General features: G+C 44.7%; 1 long non-coding RNA gene across 1 annotated transcript in view; it reads right to left on the reverse strand.

Annotated features, from left to right (window-relative positions):
* Positions 1-3,698: 3,698 nt before the first annotated feature.
* The window catches only part of LOC311603775, a 40,323-nt gene continuing 28,347 nt past the window's right edge, over positions 3,699-15,674 (reverse strand). Inside the window, exons 2-3 of the long non-coding RNA XR_014781256.1 lie at positions 12,252-12,442; positions 3,699-3,784 (exon numbers count right to left, since the gene is read on the reverse strand). This is a non-coding gene — a long non-coding RNA (uncharacterized lncRNA). The remainder of the gene's footprint in view (positions 3,785-12,251; positions 12,443-15,674) is intronic.

The raw sequence follows: 15,674 nt of genomic DNA on the forward strand, positions 1-15,674 counted from the left end.
TACCCAGGCTCCTTCTACCGTCTCCTCCTTCCTGGACACAATTGCAAACTCTTAAGCTAAGAAAGCATCAGCTAGTTGCAGAAAGATGGCACCTCCCTGTTTGTTCCTGTTTGTTTCTGTTTGTCCGGGTAATCTAGTTGGCCCCTGATTCTGTCAAGAGCAGAAACCGAGACCAGGCTAAAGGAGTGTGTGGGTCCTGCATCCCGCTCCTGCGGGTACATCTGTGTCCCCCAGTGGATTTGGTCCCACAAAGCCATGGTGGGGCAGCCTCTGTTCTTGCTTGCCCTCATTCCTTACTGAGGCACCCCGGATGTTAACGGGAACCAAGCCAGGGATAAGTTAATAGTGATGGCCTGGTATAGTGAAGCCTCAGTTTCTCCCTCTGTTTTTAAATGGCCGTCCTTAATTTTGCAATCTTTCCCTTAGGAACATGTTTTGTTTTGTTTTGTTTCTATACGCAGTTCCGTTTGCATCTGTCAGCCTTCCAGAGGATCATGATACTCTTGACTGTGATGGTTTGGATGAGAGATGCCCCCATAGCTCCAATATTTGAACACTCCTGGTCCCCAGTTGGCGGTGCTGCTGGGGGAACCTTAGGAAGCATGGCCTTGCTGCTGAAAGTGTGTCTCTGTCTGTAAGCGTGGTGTGACTAAAAGCCTTGCGTCGTTTCCAGTTCAGTCTCTCTGCTTAACGGTTCTCCAGTTATGACATGAGGTCTCTGCTACCATGTGTGCTGCTGTTACGGTCTCTAAACTTCTAGAACTGTAAACCCAAATAATTTTTTTTTCTTTTTAAGTTACCCTGTTCACGGTACTTTACCACAGCAACAGAAAAGTAACAGACACAATAGCCATGTCACCTTTTATGAAGAGCATAGTCTCTGTTTCAATTAAACCACCTGGGAGCAGGCCTGCTTCACAACTTTGCCTCTGAGGGTTGTGAGGGAGGGCTTCCTTGAACTACAGTGGCTTACAAATACGATGGCCTCCTTCTGAGGTCCCTTCAGATGATCTGTAGCTCTCTTTAAAGGTAGTGACTGTCTCGCATAAGAAGAGCACTCAGAGCTCAACCACAAATATAGCAAGCAGGACCCACGCACGGGTGGGATGATCTGCGTCTCTTGTGACGAAGCCCTTGGTGAAACAGGGTTGGGGTTTTTTTTTTCATCTGCTGGTGGGAGACTCAGTTTCTGACGCCTGCTAAGTCTTAGGGCCACATCTACAAGGCTTCTTACACCACTGGATATCAGCCACCTCCTCCTCTTCTTCCTCTTCTATCTTCTAGGGCACCTGCATTGCTTATTCTTCCTGTCCCTGTGATAAAACATCTTGACAAAATGATGCAAGTGAGGAAATATTTATTTTGCCTAGCAGCTTGAGGCTGTAGCCCATCGTGGTGGGAGAGTCATCGCCTCAAGAGGCTGAGGCAGCTGGTCACATTGCAAGATGCGGAGAGCGATGAACAAATACAGCTCACTTTCTCTTTGTATACAGTCCGGGACCTCAGCCCAGGGAATGGTGCCACCCACAGTGGACGAGTCTTCCTACCTCAGTTAACCTAATGATAATTCCTTCTAGACATGCCCAGGGGCTAAATAATTTCTCACAGGTGTATCTGGAGGCGTGTCTCCTGGTCATCCCAGATCCTGTCAACGTGACAAGGCTATCCTCAAATCACCTTCTTTTGTCTTGTCAAAGATCTGACATAGTAACTTACCCTTTGGCCATCCAGAGCCACCATGTTTTCCATCCTTTGTTTCTGAAGGACCTTTTCTCACTGCTTTGTTCCAGAGTGGCCGCTTGGCACAGAGACGGAAGAAACTGGCAGATGGACAGAAATCCTGCTATGTATGCCAACAGCCACCTCATCTTTTTCTTTTGGAAATTCTCCAGTTCCTTCCCTCGGGCCCTTCCCTTTCCCTTATGTCTTCCTTGGGATGAAGACAAATTGACAATCTCTGAAACTGACATTATGCTTTCTTCTTTCCTGAACATTCTGACAGGAAGCAATTTTAACAAATGGGTCCCATCGCTTTAAGCCCTTGGGCAGGAGCACAGGATCCAGAACTCAGATAACCCTAGAGGAACCAACAACACTTAGCTTAACCCACCCCTGGGCCTCATGGTGGGAGGTTCCCATGTACTCTCCTGTCATGGAATCACAGACTTAACTAGATCTTTAGCCCACATCTATGTTATTTTAAAACCTTGATCCAGCCCACCCTCAGAGTTGCCTCCTTCCCTGTGCAAGTTTTTTGGATATCCCAAATGGCATCTTGTATGTATTCACGACTTCACTGCCATCTCTCCTTCCTCCCTCTCTGAGCCATGGTTCTGAGGGCCCTAGCTCACTGTTGCCACTAGGATATAAGAAGCTGACCCAGGATGCCTCTGTGCTTAGAGAGGTGGCTGCCATCAAAGCTACTGCCGTGTTAATGCTTTAATCTCAAGCTGATAAGCATTGGACAGAGCTTTATCTCAGTGACACCAGTAGGAGCCCCCTCCTTTCCTTTCTCTGCTAAGAAGACCTCAGCAGAAGGGTTCCGTACCTGCTAGGGAAGAAGCAAGATCAGGCCCTCCTCCCACACTCACCTACAGCCTGTGACAGTGACCCCTCCAGGCAGGTATGGCAGCCCTTGCATGTGATCCTAGCATTCAGGTGGCAGAGGCAGGAAGACCAAAAGTTTAATGATCATTCTCAGTTACAAAGTGAGTTTGAGGCCAGTGTGGGTATATATAAGACCTTGCCTTAAGGGGGGAGGGGGAGAGGGCTAGCATTCATGAGAGGTTTACCACACACTGATCTGAGAGACATCTTATGTACATCCTGTAGTCACTGTTAATGGTTTTTTTTTTAATTCATTTGTTTGAGGGTTGTTTGTTGTTAGTTTTGAGACAGAGAGTCTTTCTGGCCCAGGACTCACCCAGTAGCTGAGTGAGTACTGAAAGGTTTCAGAGGAAACCACAACCTTTGCTTCCAGAACTGTGTTCCCCTGAGGGGAAAGGCAGAAGGGTAGGTCCCAGCCATCAGACTTGCTTCCTTCACCAGTCTTAGGTGACAGCACATGCCAGTGGGCGTGGCTTGTGAACTTTTAGGAGCCACCCACCCCTGGTACTGCAGGGTAGCATAGCCTCCTCTGTCTAGATGCACCCATTCTGAGCACTCCAGCCAAGTAGGATTATTTCATAATTATAAACAAGTCAGAACATTCAGGGAAAGGTGTCCAAAGCCACTTGGTTTTATGTTTCTGTGCAATTTTCATCAAACTGAGAAAAAGACAAACAGCTCAAACCATTGAGATGTAACAAGAATAAATTAATAAAATAAAAAAAAAAGAAAAAAAGAAAAAAGAAAAGAAAAAAAAGAATTAAAAAAAAAGAAAAAGACAAACAGCTCAAGGGTCTCTAAAGGCCTTGGCCTATCATGGTGCAGAGCAGACCAACCTAAAGTCAAACGAACAGTCTAAAATAGAATTTATCACCCGCTGCAGACAGAGAGCACAGGAGCCAAGACATTCTCGGCTGAAGGGCTCCCTTCCACGGTGCTTTCCATGTGACCCCTCCTTGGCTCTCCAACCATCTCCATTGCCGTTTCTAACAGCTTTTATCCTTATGCCATCTTGCATTAAATACATTAAGTGCAGTCCATGTTATACAAGCTGTTATTTGTTGTCCTATGAAAACAGCGTAGGTCACTCACCGCATGCTAAAGAGAGAACACTCGTCGGCAAATAGAGCTGTCCATCCAGCTCAGTTGACATGTCCGCCGTCTTCAACTGGAGTCCCTGAAAAGCAGTATACACATGGATGAGGAGGTGACGAGAGACACCCATTGGCTGCTGTCTGGCCTGGCTACTGTAACTGAGCACCATTTGACCAATGGTGAGTTTTCTGAGCATCTTTTCCTCCTTTTGTCAATGTTAATGCAATGGCAAATGATAAAGATGCCCTTTGGCATTCAGCAACTCTTAGCCTTTAATAATAGACACTTTCTGCATCTCAAATTGCTGCTATACATGAGCAGGTTTTAGTCAACCCCTGAAGCAGACGTGGACCTTCTCATTACAGGGCAGCAGTAGTGAGAAAGCGATTTCACTAAGCCAGAGGGCCGGCAATCACCCATATTCTCTGCTATGAGTAAATAACTTCAATTGATTTAATCATAAAAGAATAACAGGAAAATGACATTGATTTCCAAATCCCTGATGTGAGCATCAGACCCTATTGACTAGGCTGTGTACAAGGAGGTTGTTGCCATTTGCACAGACTCAAGGCATGTCGATAGTTGGTCATTACCCCAACAACAACAACAACAACAACAACAAAAAATGACAATTTGGACCTGTTTCAAAATGGATTGGAGTAATACCATGCAGGATGATTGGACAATCTAAGATGATACAAGTGATAATATGTTGCAATGCTCATTAGGCTAAAAAGAGCAAAAATCTATAAATTCTGGCCAAGAGTTTTCTTGTTCACTGTAATAAGTCATTCGCCCTCCCTGGCAGCAGCAGAAGCACAGTAGACCTCGGCTTCTAGTGTAGTAACGGAACTCAGCTGTGGAAAACGCATCCCTCGCCCCCGGCTCACAGAGCTGTCACTGCCAGGGAGACCCACATGCATGATGCTCTCTTCAGAAACTGAAAAACTGCAGGCTTCTGTCTCAAGTCTTATTTAAAGGATCATTCGTTTCACTGACATCGGCTGCTCAGCTGGAGTTTAAAAGCACAGTCAAAAAAAAAATCTTTAAGAGGCTATTTAACATAAAAATGCAAAAAAAAAAAAAAAGAAAAAAGAAAAAAATCCCTTATTTTAATGCAATAAAAAATGGACTGAAGAAACATGTAGTCTGACCATATTTAGGGACCTAGGGATATGTGCACAGAGGTAATACCAGTGAGAGGGTGGGCAAGGGCTCGGCTACAGACAGTGCAGAAGATTCTGAATTAGGCCAATGGATCCCAACCTTCTCCTTTAAATGGCTGTGCATTCTAAGCCATGCCTCTGCTCCTTTCATTTTTCACTCTTTACCCACAAAATGAAATAACCTGTAATGTCAGAGGTCTCTGCTGGCCTTGGACTGACAGGTAGGGAAGAAGGTGATAGGAAAATACTGTTAAACAGATCCAGGGCTCTGAAAAGTGGATGGAGGCATACCTCAAATGGGTAAGATTATAATTTAATTTCATGTGTATTTTGCCAGAACTGGGAGAAGAAAAAAATCTGACCCTAAATCAAATGCTTTGAAAGTGTTTAATGTCATCATCCTTTCACTGGTTGTATTTTACCATACATACCTGCTTCCTAACTCCTGACCAACTCAGAACTAATAGTTTCCCTTTACTAAGGTTTACCGAGGCAAGCTTTGATCCCTTCCCGGCTCCTAACAAGGTTTAACTGTATAGACTATCCCTGGGCCCCATGAGCACTCGCTGCAGCTCCATGGACCTAACTAGGCTGGGATCACATGTGTGCATGTCTAGCTCAGTCCAGGTCTATTGGGACATGGAAGGCTTGGTGACACATGCCTTTAATCCCAGCACTGAGGCAGCAGAGGTGAGGACGATCTCTGTGAGTTTAAGGCCAGCCTGGTCTACACAGGGAGCTCTGAACAGTCAGGACTACAGAGAGAGAGAGCCTGTCTCAAAAGACAAACACAAACAGACATGTATTTGCCCTCGTGTTTTGTCATTAGAGGAATAAAACTAACACAAAGTAACTCCTGAGTTACTATGTCATAAGAAGACAAAAATTAACTCCAGAGTTTAGCTTTAAAACTATACTGTAACTTTAGGAAAGGCTAAATCAGTAAGGACTGTGAAGGAGAGATAAACATGTTTTTTGTTTAGATCACAACTTGGAGATGAGAAAAAGACTTGTGAGAGAGCAGGTGATGTTTATCCCCTGGGATGAGAAAAAGACTTGTGAGAGAGCAGGTGAAATTGAACCACCATGTGGGGGAGATTGGCTATTAACCAGCTGAAAAACATCCTTGAACAAATTCTGAGAGGCAGTATAAAAGTGAGCCAAAAACAAGAGGCAGGGCCTTTGGAAACTTGGGTTAGTTTTGGCTGTTCATCGCTCCACTTCAAGACGCTTCTAGAGAGAACCGCTCAAGGGAAGGCTTCAGGCTCCGGGCTCCAGCTGAGGTTCTGAGTTCTGGTTGCTCCAGGTTCCAGCAGAAGAAATCCTGCTGATTACGCCAGGAGAATCGTTCCTCAGAACTGATATCCTTACGGTTTTGTTATTGTGCTCTTTAATCTTCATTTCCTGTTGTTTAGGTTAATCAGGTTATAAGTGAGGTGCTCTCAGTTAATAAGTTCATAATAAAATATATTTGTTAAGAAAATTGAGCCTACAGGCCTGGGTGATACAGAAGGGGTTATGATGAGTTAGCAAAATAGCTCAGTGATTAGAAACAAACACTGCTCCTGCAGGAGACCCAAGGGTCTCTAACAGCCATGTTGGGGGCTTACAACTGCCTGTAACTCCAACTCCAGAGAAATCTGATACTCTGGGTTCTGTGGGCACTTGCACCCATACATACCCCCACACAGACATAATTTTAAAAATAAAACAAATCTTTTGTTGTTGTAGTTGTTGTCGTTGTTGTTAATTAAGATGATCCTGAGAAAGAAGAAGAAGAAGAAGAAGAAGAAGAAGAAGAAGAAGAAGAAGAAGAAGAAGAAGAAGAAGAAGAAGATGATGATGATGATGATGATGATGATCCTGGAGTTCACCTCAAGAACATGAACTGGGCTCTGTAGACAGAGCTGACTGGTTAGGAGGAGATAAACAAGATGTCTAAGCAGAACATGAGCCCTAGGCCTGGAATGCTGAAAGGGGCACGGCATCCTTGTCATAGAGACCCATGGGGACAGTTTGTGGGGAACACACTGGACTAGGTGAGATCAGATACCAAGGCACAGAAAACATGGTAAATGTCATGTGACACCAAAAAGAAAGCATTAGGGATCGAGGTTCCTCAAAGCATGAGCTGCTTGTGACAGATGCCAGGGGGATAGGGTGTGGCTGGGGTGTGGAGCTCCAGGGGAGAACACTTGTCTGGATTGCTCAAAGCCCTGTGCTGTAACAAGACATATAAGTGCTGTTGTGACAAGGGCTGCAAGTTGACTGTGGTGACTCCATTTTGGTACCGCAGAAGAAGTTTGCCTTGCTGAGAAAAGTGCCAGTAATTGCAAGGGGGAGCTTCAGAAAAAGCAATTCCTGGAAGAACAACTCAAGGATTTGGGCTCTTAGCAACCATCAGGCTGACCTCACTCCCTGCTAATCAAACACTTTGCCTTTTGTGACTATCTGCTTAGCTTGCAGCTTCAGCAAGAGAGCCTTGGAGACTTTTCAGCCAGGATATGGTTTCTTGCTTAAATAAGGACTCTGAAAAAGGCTCTGGCCTGCACTCCAGTTCGGGATCTCCAGGAGTCGTCACCAGGCAGCTGGAATAAAGACTTTGAGTTGGCTAATAAACTGTATCTGAGTGATCTTCTCTGGCGGGAACCCCCCAGCAACAACATAGAAACAGGTTTTGGGGAGAGCTCTGTCTGTGGATGTCACATTAAGGATCACTGAGTCATTTTATTAAGATAGTATTTACCTTTTGATGCTTTTGATTATGCTAATGAAAAGTCAACAGCCCACCATCATTTTGTTAATCACCTCGGTACAAAAAGCAGAAAAACTTGGAGAAGAAAACCGTTAGCAGATGAGGTAACCAACCTATGAGTCAGGAATGCTGTGCCCTCCTTGTATTCACTGTTTCATCTGGCTGCCCTCAGTAGTAGTCGTTAACTTCTTTTTGTTGTTGTTGCTTTTGTGTTTGTTGTTGTTTTTTGAGACAGGGTTTCTCTGTGTAGCCTTGGCTGCCCTGGACTTGCCTTGTAGACCAGGCTGGCCTCGAACTCACAGCGATCCGCCTGCCTCTGCCTCCCGAGTGCTGAGATTAAAGGTGTGTGTCACCACCACCCGGCTGTTAACTTCTTATGGCTGGAATAGGATGATACTTTGAAGCCTCATTTTCTTTTAAGGAGCAGACTAATCCACAAGGTAACAAGCGATATGTGCAACATAGAAATCTAACAAAAATGTTGAAGGCTGGAAGTTAGCAGAGAAGGAAGATATGGTAGCCTCTGTGGCAGGAAGCTTCACTTTGAATGCCACTCTTGTAGCATATCAGCATTGCCTTGAGTAGACACTTACTCCCAGTAAGCCTCAGTTTCCTCATCTGAGAAATGGGACTTTGCATGGAATGGTCCCAGGGGTGCCCTTGATGCTCATAGTTGTGTGATAAAGGCCCACTAAACACAGACAGTGACCAGAGGGTGCTAACACTGAAGAGAACTTAATCCCATAGCAGAAAGCTGAGAGCAGAGATAGAAAGCCTGGGGTCAGGTCAGGGAAGACCAGTGAGATGGCTGCTTCCGTGGTCCAGCATGGGCTGATAGGGCCCTTAGCTAGGATAGCGGTTGGGAGAGAGTTCTCAGATTGATTCAACTATATTTGGTAAAAGGATTACAAAAGGAGCTTGGGGATTCTAACCTGGTAAAACGAAATTGGAAGCTTTTGACAAAGTTTTTTTTTTTAAAGAAGAGCTTACTCGGTCTTGAAAATCTTGAGTTTAGACTGATTGCAAGATGCTGATATTGAAGGCTCTTGGAATAGAATCAACAAAGGACTTCTGCCTAGATTAAAGAAATGACTCAGCTGGGTGGTGGTGGCGCATGCCTTTAATCCCAGCACTTGGGAGGCAGAGGCAGGTGGATCTCCATGAGTTCGAGGCCAGCCTAGACTAAGAGTTCCAGCGTTCCAGGACAGCCAAGGCTACACAGAGAAACCCTGTCTCGAAAAACCCCCCAAAAAAAGAGGAAAAAAAAGAAAAAAAACAGAAAAAGAAATGACTCAGAAATACAGACAAGGGTTTCTGCAGCAAAAGTGTTAACAAATCACATAAAAGAAAGTTAAAAAAAAAATAGCAGGATGACAGAAAATTGAACTCTAAAATCTACTGTGAAGCATCAGAAAAAGCAGAGAAGTTCAAGAAAAGAAACAAAACAGAATATACAGAGGAAGAGAAGCGGAGGCCTGGGGCTGAGAAAAGCAAGAGGAGTCGGTGTCTAAGAGCATCCCTGACTGCGACTGCCTGTTGATCTCTGCTTGGGACCGAAGGCATAAAGAGGATAACGCATAAACGGCCTTTTGTTATGAGAGCAGCAGGTTAGAAGGGAAGTAGAGTGGTGGCCATAGATGTAAACGTGGAGATGTTAAATATATAAGCAAACTAGCAGTGTGGGGAGCTGAGGGGTAGAGCACCTGCTGTGTGTGTGAGGCCCGAGCTTCATCACCAGTACTGCCAAAAGGAAGAGGTGACTATTTACATGGCTGTGTATTTATTCTTTGATAGTTTCATTTGTGCATATAGTTGATTTCAGTCCTATTCACCTTCACTCTGTGTTTCATGCCCGTCTCACTTCTGTTGAAGCCCTTCTTCCTCCCAAGAAGTTTGGGAAACTTACCAGTGGCTACACAACTGAAGACAATCACGTGCACGCACACACACACACACACACAGAGCAATATGAACTGCCAATAGTCCCACAGGGAAGGGTTGGGCCTCATGACCACCTCCCCTCAGGAGGATTAATTGATAGAGGAGAATAACAGTCTTGGAGGACGAGAAAGATAAACTATTCTAGAGAATGAAATGAGATAGATTGTGGTTTCCACGCTGTAGAGTAAAATTACACACATAGTCCACGCTTTTGTCACCAAAGTGCCCAGTAATTAATTTCAAAGAAACAGTCCTCAGGTCTGTCTCTTTCCTAGCACGGGTCTATCAGCTTTTGTTGCATAAAGTACTTAAAAAAGAGTTTCTGTTTTGTTTTGTTGGCTTTTTTTTTGTCACTGTAACAAAATGCCCAGTATATTTAATGTATGAGAGAAAAGGGTTACTTGTGTTTCCAGTTTGGAGGTTCCAGTCACCGCCTGGTAGGCTTCTTTGCTTTGGGAAGGTCACACATCACTGTTATAGTATATGGTTGGGCAAAACTGCCCAGTTATAACCAATAATCAAAAGAGAGAGCGAGGAGGAAGGCCTCTGCTCTTAATCCCCCAAAGGCTGATCTTCAGTGACCCTTCAATGTACTCACCTTGTAAATTTTCTCCTACTTCCCCGTTGTACCACCCTGGGTCACAGGCCATTTACACATGGTCATGGGAGGACACTCAGGATCCAACTGTAGCAATCCCGAGTTTTCTGAGGTAGATTTTTGTTGTAGATTCTCTCCTCTAGGACCTTCCAGTCTCAGTGGCCACTGACATTAGGATGGACATGCCCTTTTCCTCAGTCAAGCTGGAATATGCCAGCTTCTTTATGCCAGCACTTAACACTGCCCAGCCATGGATCCATAACCACTCCTGGCAGGGCCAGCGAATGCTATTTGTTGACCTCACACACACCCAGTGGTTATGGTGAATGCCTTGTATAGTGTGTGGGGGCTTCTCCAACAAGCTTCAAAATATTTCCAACCCAGGACCTCAGTTTACATCAGCAAACAGATCAGGCTGCTGTGGGTCAGGAGTTTCGATCCCAGGTGGAAAGTTCTAGGGGAGCCAGATTGCCATCCTATGTAGCTCAAGGGAGCTCCTTAAACGGACACACCGCATCCTCAACAGATGATGTGACCAGATGCTCTGGCATCTATAGGAGAGCTTTATATTAGACACATTATTTATTCCATATCCCAAAGAGGAATGAAGTAGTTTCCTTTTTACCAATTACAGTGTCTTTCTGAATATTTAGTTTTCAGTGTCAGGCAGCATGTCATATTAAAAATAGGCCCGTAGCATTATAAAATGCTAAATCTTTTGTTCTTAGTGTTCATCCTTGGGTAGGCTATTTACCTCTCCTTTTCTGGAAAGCAGGAAACCACTTGGGTTAGAAAGTTGCTTGGTTGGCTGGTTGGGCAAGAGCAAGCTAGCAGAGCCATGTAAGTGTATGGATTAGTGAGGACACACTTCAGTGATTATGTTACGTGCCAATGTTAGCTACCTATGATCTAAAAGGCAGGTGGACATAAGACACAGGGAACCTAAAATTGGATCACAAATTAAAATAGATTTTTCTCCCATGATTGGTTTTATTGTTGCTCTGGAGTCCACATCATGGGCTTTGCCTACTTTTGCTCATGTGGGAAGTCTAACATTTACTCATCTCTTCCTCCAGTCTTCTCTTGAAGTATTATGGAAACAACTTTAAGCTAAGTAGAATATTTAATCAATTTTGAACATTAATGCAAATATAAAAACCAAAATTCTTGGTAGACGCTAATCTTTAGGCTGTAAGCGCAAGAACTCCAAGCAGTTGTTCAAAGCCTACGCTTTCTCAAATAGTTCATCACTGAATCAACTGTTGACTCATTGTTGTAGACACTGTTACAGTCCAGGCATGGATTTTCTCCTCTAGCACTCCTATTGAAATGTGGCTTCTTGCGTACTAAGCTGAGAAGTGGTAGGACCTTTAGAAGATAACTCCATGCCCATAGATGAATGTCGCTTGCCTGGCACTGGGGTAGTTCCTCAAGAGATGGCTGTTAGTCCAGTGAAATGGATCATGGTAAGGGTTCTTGTGACCAAGGTTTCCTGTCACCAAGCCTGACAACCTGAGTTCAGTCCCTGGAACCCACATGGTGAAAGGCATGAACCATGTCCCTCAAATTGCCCTATGTGTGCCATGGCATACATTCTCCCAACTCTCATAATTACATAACAAATAAATGTAAAACTTTTATGCCAGGTAGTGGTGGCACATGCCTTTAATGCCAGCACTCAAGAGGCAGAGGCAGGGTGGATTTCTGAGTTTGAGGCCAGTCTGGCCTACATGGCAAGTTCCTAAATGGCCAAGATGATACAGAGAAACCCAGACATCTTTAAAACCTTATTTAATACATGAGAAGTTACAAACATGTAAGTAGTATCATTTGGGGCAGTGGGTACAAGAATTGCAATACCAGTACTCAGTTCTCCTCAGCTGCACAGTGAGTTCAAGGCCAGCCTGGGATACATGAGACACTGTCTCAAAAAAAAAAAATTAAAAGCCTTATAATGAAGATTCACAAAGAACTGTAGCCCAAAAAGAATATCCCAGCCCTAGAAGCACTGTGATCCCGAGGAGGGAAGGCTGTGTGACAGTGACTGATGTCCTGTGTCTCTGGCACAGCATCACATGCAGATACCTACCTGCAGTTGACTTTTGAGCTCGCTCTTCTTAGGCATGCCTAGCCGTTTTAGTGTATTGCTGAGTATGTTAGCATCAGACAGGGCTGTCAGCCTAGATGCTGAAGCTGGGACGTGGCTGGTCCATGCCGTTTCCTTCCAGTCTTGGAAATGCTCGTGTTTACCACCCGTTCCTCTCATCAGTGTTTTCTGCTCTAGATTTTAAAACATATTTTAACTTAGTTTGTGTTCACACATATATGTTGACACATTCACATGCTGTAGAGGGATTTTAATCCAGCAACATGGCTACTCTGGCTAGAATACTGGCACACTCTAAGTACATACTTTTCATCTCTCTGGCTAGAATATAGCTACACCATTAGTACACACATTTAATCCCAAACCATGAAGTTTGCAGAGGAAACACCCGTGTTTGAAAGTGATGTCTAATGGAGTGTCAGAAAAAGTGACAAACCAGAGAAAGATTTGTCGGGATAGGATGTGCCCAACTCTTAAGGAAGAGCAGCACAGAGGGAGGAGGCAGTTTTAGCAGGACAGTTGTACAGAGACAGGTTGCAGAGAGGGAACAAGTTCGACAAAAGTGAAGACAGAACAAGCCAGGAGATTAGAACATTTTGCCAAAGTTAGTATGAGACCAAGCGGAGCAGTTAAGTCAGAGGCTGAGAGAGAAGCCAGATGGAATCTGTCGGCTTGGAGGTGTGTTTGAGCCAGAACACCTGAGTTGAACCAGCCAGCCAGAGTTCAGAAAGAGCTAGAAATGGTGAGCTACTCAGCAGGAAGTCTCGGAGGCTGAAAACATTCTAGGCCTAGACAAGATTGTATGGCGGCTAGAAGCTTCCAAACTAGGGCTAGGTTAGCAGGCAGAGGCAGTAAGCCTCTGAGATGACAATTATATCATTGCTAATAAAAGTTTTTTTTCACAAGATGCCACAGCACACATGTGGAGTGGGGGCATGGGGGTGGCAACTTGTGGAAGTTGGTTCTCTCCTTCTACCATGTGGGCTCCAGGGATCAAACTCAAACTATTAGGATTGGCAGCAAGTCTCTTTACTGGCTGAGTCATTTTGTAGCTTTGACTTTAAGCCAGTGGATTATGGTAAGCGATGTTGATCATTACTTTGTAGGTCTCGGAGGAAGAATCCGTCTTAGCTACGGTTCTGCTATTGTGAACAGACGCCATGATCAAAGCAGCTTATTAAGGAAAGCATTTAATTAGGAGCTTGTGCTTACAGTTCAGAGAGTTCGTCCATGACCGATGTGGCTGGTAAGACGGTAGCAAGCAGGCAGGCACAACATTGGAGTAAGAGCTGAGAGCTTACAACTGATCCACTGGCAGCAAGCAGAGAGGCAGAGACACTGAGCCTAGTGTAGGCTTTGAGGTTTTAAAAGCTCAAAGCCCCCCACCCACCCCACCAGTGACAGCTCCTCCAACAAGGCCATACCTCCCAAATCTTTCCTAAACAGTGCACCAACTGGGAACATTCAAACATATGTGTCCATGGGAGGCATTCTTATCCAAACCACTGCAGACTTATAATTCATTCTCTGAATGTCTCATTTATTTTCCTCAAGATTCACTATTTGGACAACTTTTGAAGTTCTCATCAAAAATCAAGGAAACAATTTGCACATGTCATGAAGTTAATTGAGTAGTCAAAGCAGGAGGTGGGGCTCACTTGGTGGAGTGCATATATCAAGCCCTGTGTTTGATTTCCAGCACCACGTAAAGTAGAAGTTGTAAGGCGTGGCCACACCCGATAGTGGCAGCCACCGTTACCACTTGGTGGCAACTGTTACAGTTGCTACAGCTCCCGCACATGCGCAGACATAAGCCCTCTCAATGCACCCCTCCCGACAGGGGTATGCAAATGAAGTACTCCAACACAGCCTCTCATCTGCGGGCATGCTAATGCGGGCATGGTAATGGGACATGCTAATGAGACATGCTAATGAGGCATCCGAATGTAACCAATGAGACATTGACACGCCACATCCAGACAGTATTTAAGCGGCGTGCTCGCAGGCATTCGGGGTCTTTCACTTCAGCTTCAAAGGATGCTCCCAATAAAGCGTGATTGAGAAGAATCCTGGTGTCTGTGTCGTTCCTGCCGGCGGGAGGACGCGACAAGAAGTGGTGGCACACACCTGTGATCCAGGTACTTGGGAGGTAGAGGAAGGAGGGTCAGGAGTTCAAAGTCATCCTCAGTCCTGTAGGAAGTTTGAGGCCATCCAGAGTTAGAAGAGACACTATCTAGTGGATGTGATGGCGCACACCTTTAATCCCAGCACTCAGGGAGGTAGAGGTAGGTGGATTGGTGTGATTTTGAGGCCAGCTTGGTCTAAAAACCAAGCCAAGGCTACATAGAGAAACCATATCTTACAAAAAGCAAAACAACCAAGAGACACTCTCTGAAAACAAACAACCCAGACATAGCAAAGCCACAAACACCCGACAAAGGAAGGGTCTGTACAAAGGGAGACCAACAGAAAGGCAACTGAGGTGGATGCTGCAGATCCCTGGCTCTTGCAAAACCCCTTCTATGGGCCTGGGATTGTGTTGGGAACTCTGCAAAGTACACACAGTCAAAACATTTGTGTTCTTTCCAAATTAAAGACTATAAGGACATCCTTTTGTTAAAGATGACTCAAAGTGGGTGAGATGGCTCCTAAAGGAAGATGAGCCATTAGCAGTCAAACTTGGGACCTCTCAATGTTGACATCTACATCTGTCATGAGGAGGCATCAACAACGCAGGGAAGATTAAACTGATTTGCTGGCACCTGGTGAAGTAGGACTGCAAAGTTAATAATCCACAGACTCAGGAGCATAGAAGACTGAGGAAGTTACAGTAACAGACTAAGTCAGGGAGAGCACGCAGCAGCTAGGGTGGGCACGGAGAAACATGGAGACGCTGTCTTGGCCTGGTGTCCATTGCTGGGATAAAATACCATAACCAAAAGCAACTTGGGGTGAGGGTAAGGAGTTTATCTCATCTTACAGTTTATGATCCATCATGAAGGGAAGTCAGGATAGGAGCTCACAACAGAACTGTTGAGGCAAGAGTTGAAGCAGAGACCATAAAGGAACACTGCTTACTTGCTTCCTTTCACATCAATCAGTAATCAAGAAAATGCCACACAGGCCTGCCTACAGGCATCTGATGGAGGTCTTGTCTCAACTAACCTTGTCTTCCTCTTCCTAGATAACTCTAACTTGTATTAAATTAAAACAAAATGCTTCACAAAACTCATCAAGACAGTGACGATCTAAAAGTGTTGGGTTTTTTTGTTTTTGTTTTTGTTTTTAAATATGGTTGCCCTGATTTTGAAATCTGGATGATTTTCTAAATACGCTTTGGGTATTGTATGAAATGAATAAAACATGTCAGTGAGAAACAAGACAAAGTGGCTGCTAGCTCACAAC

The sequence above is a fragment of the Acomys minous genome (genome assembly GCF_964271855.1).
Source record: "Acomys minous genome assembly, chromosome: 8".
NCBI classification, from domain to species: domain Eukaryota; kingdom Metazoa; phylum Chordata; class Mammalia; order Rodentia; family Muridae; genus Acomys; species Acomys minous.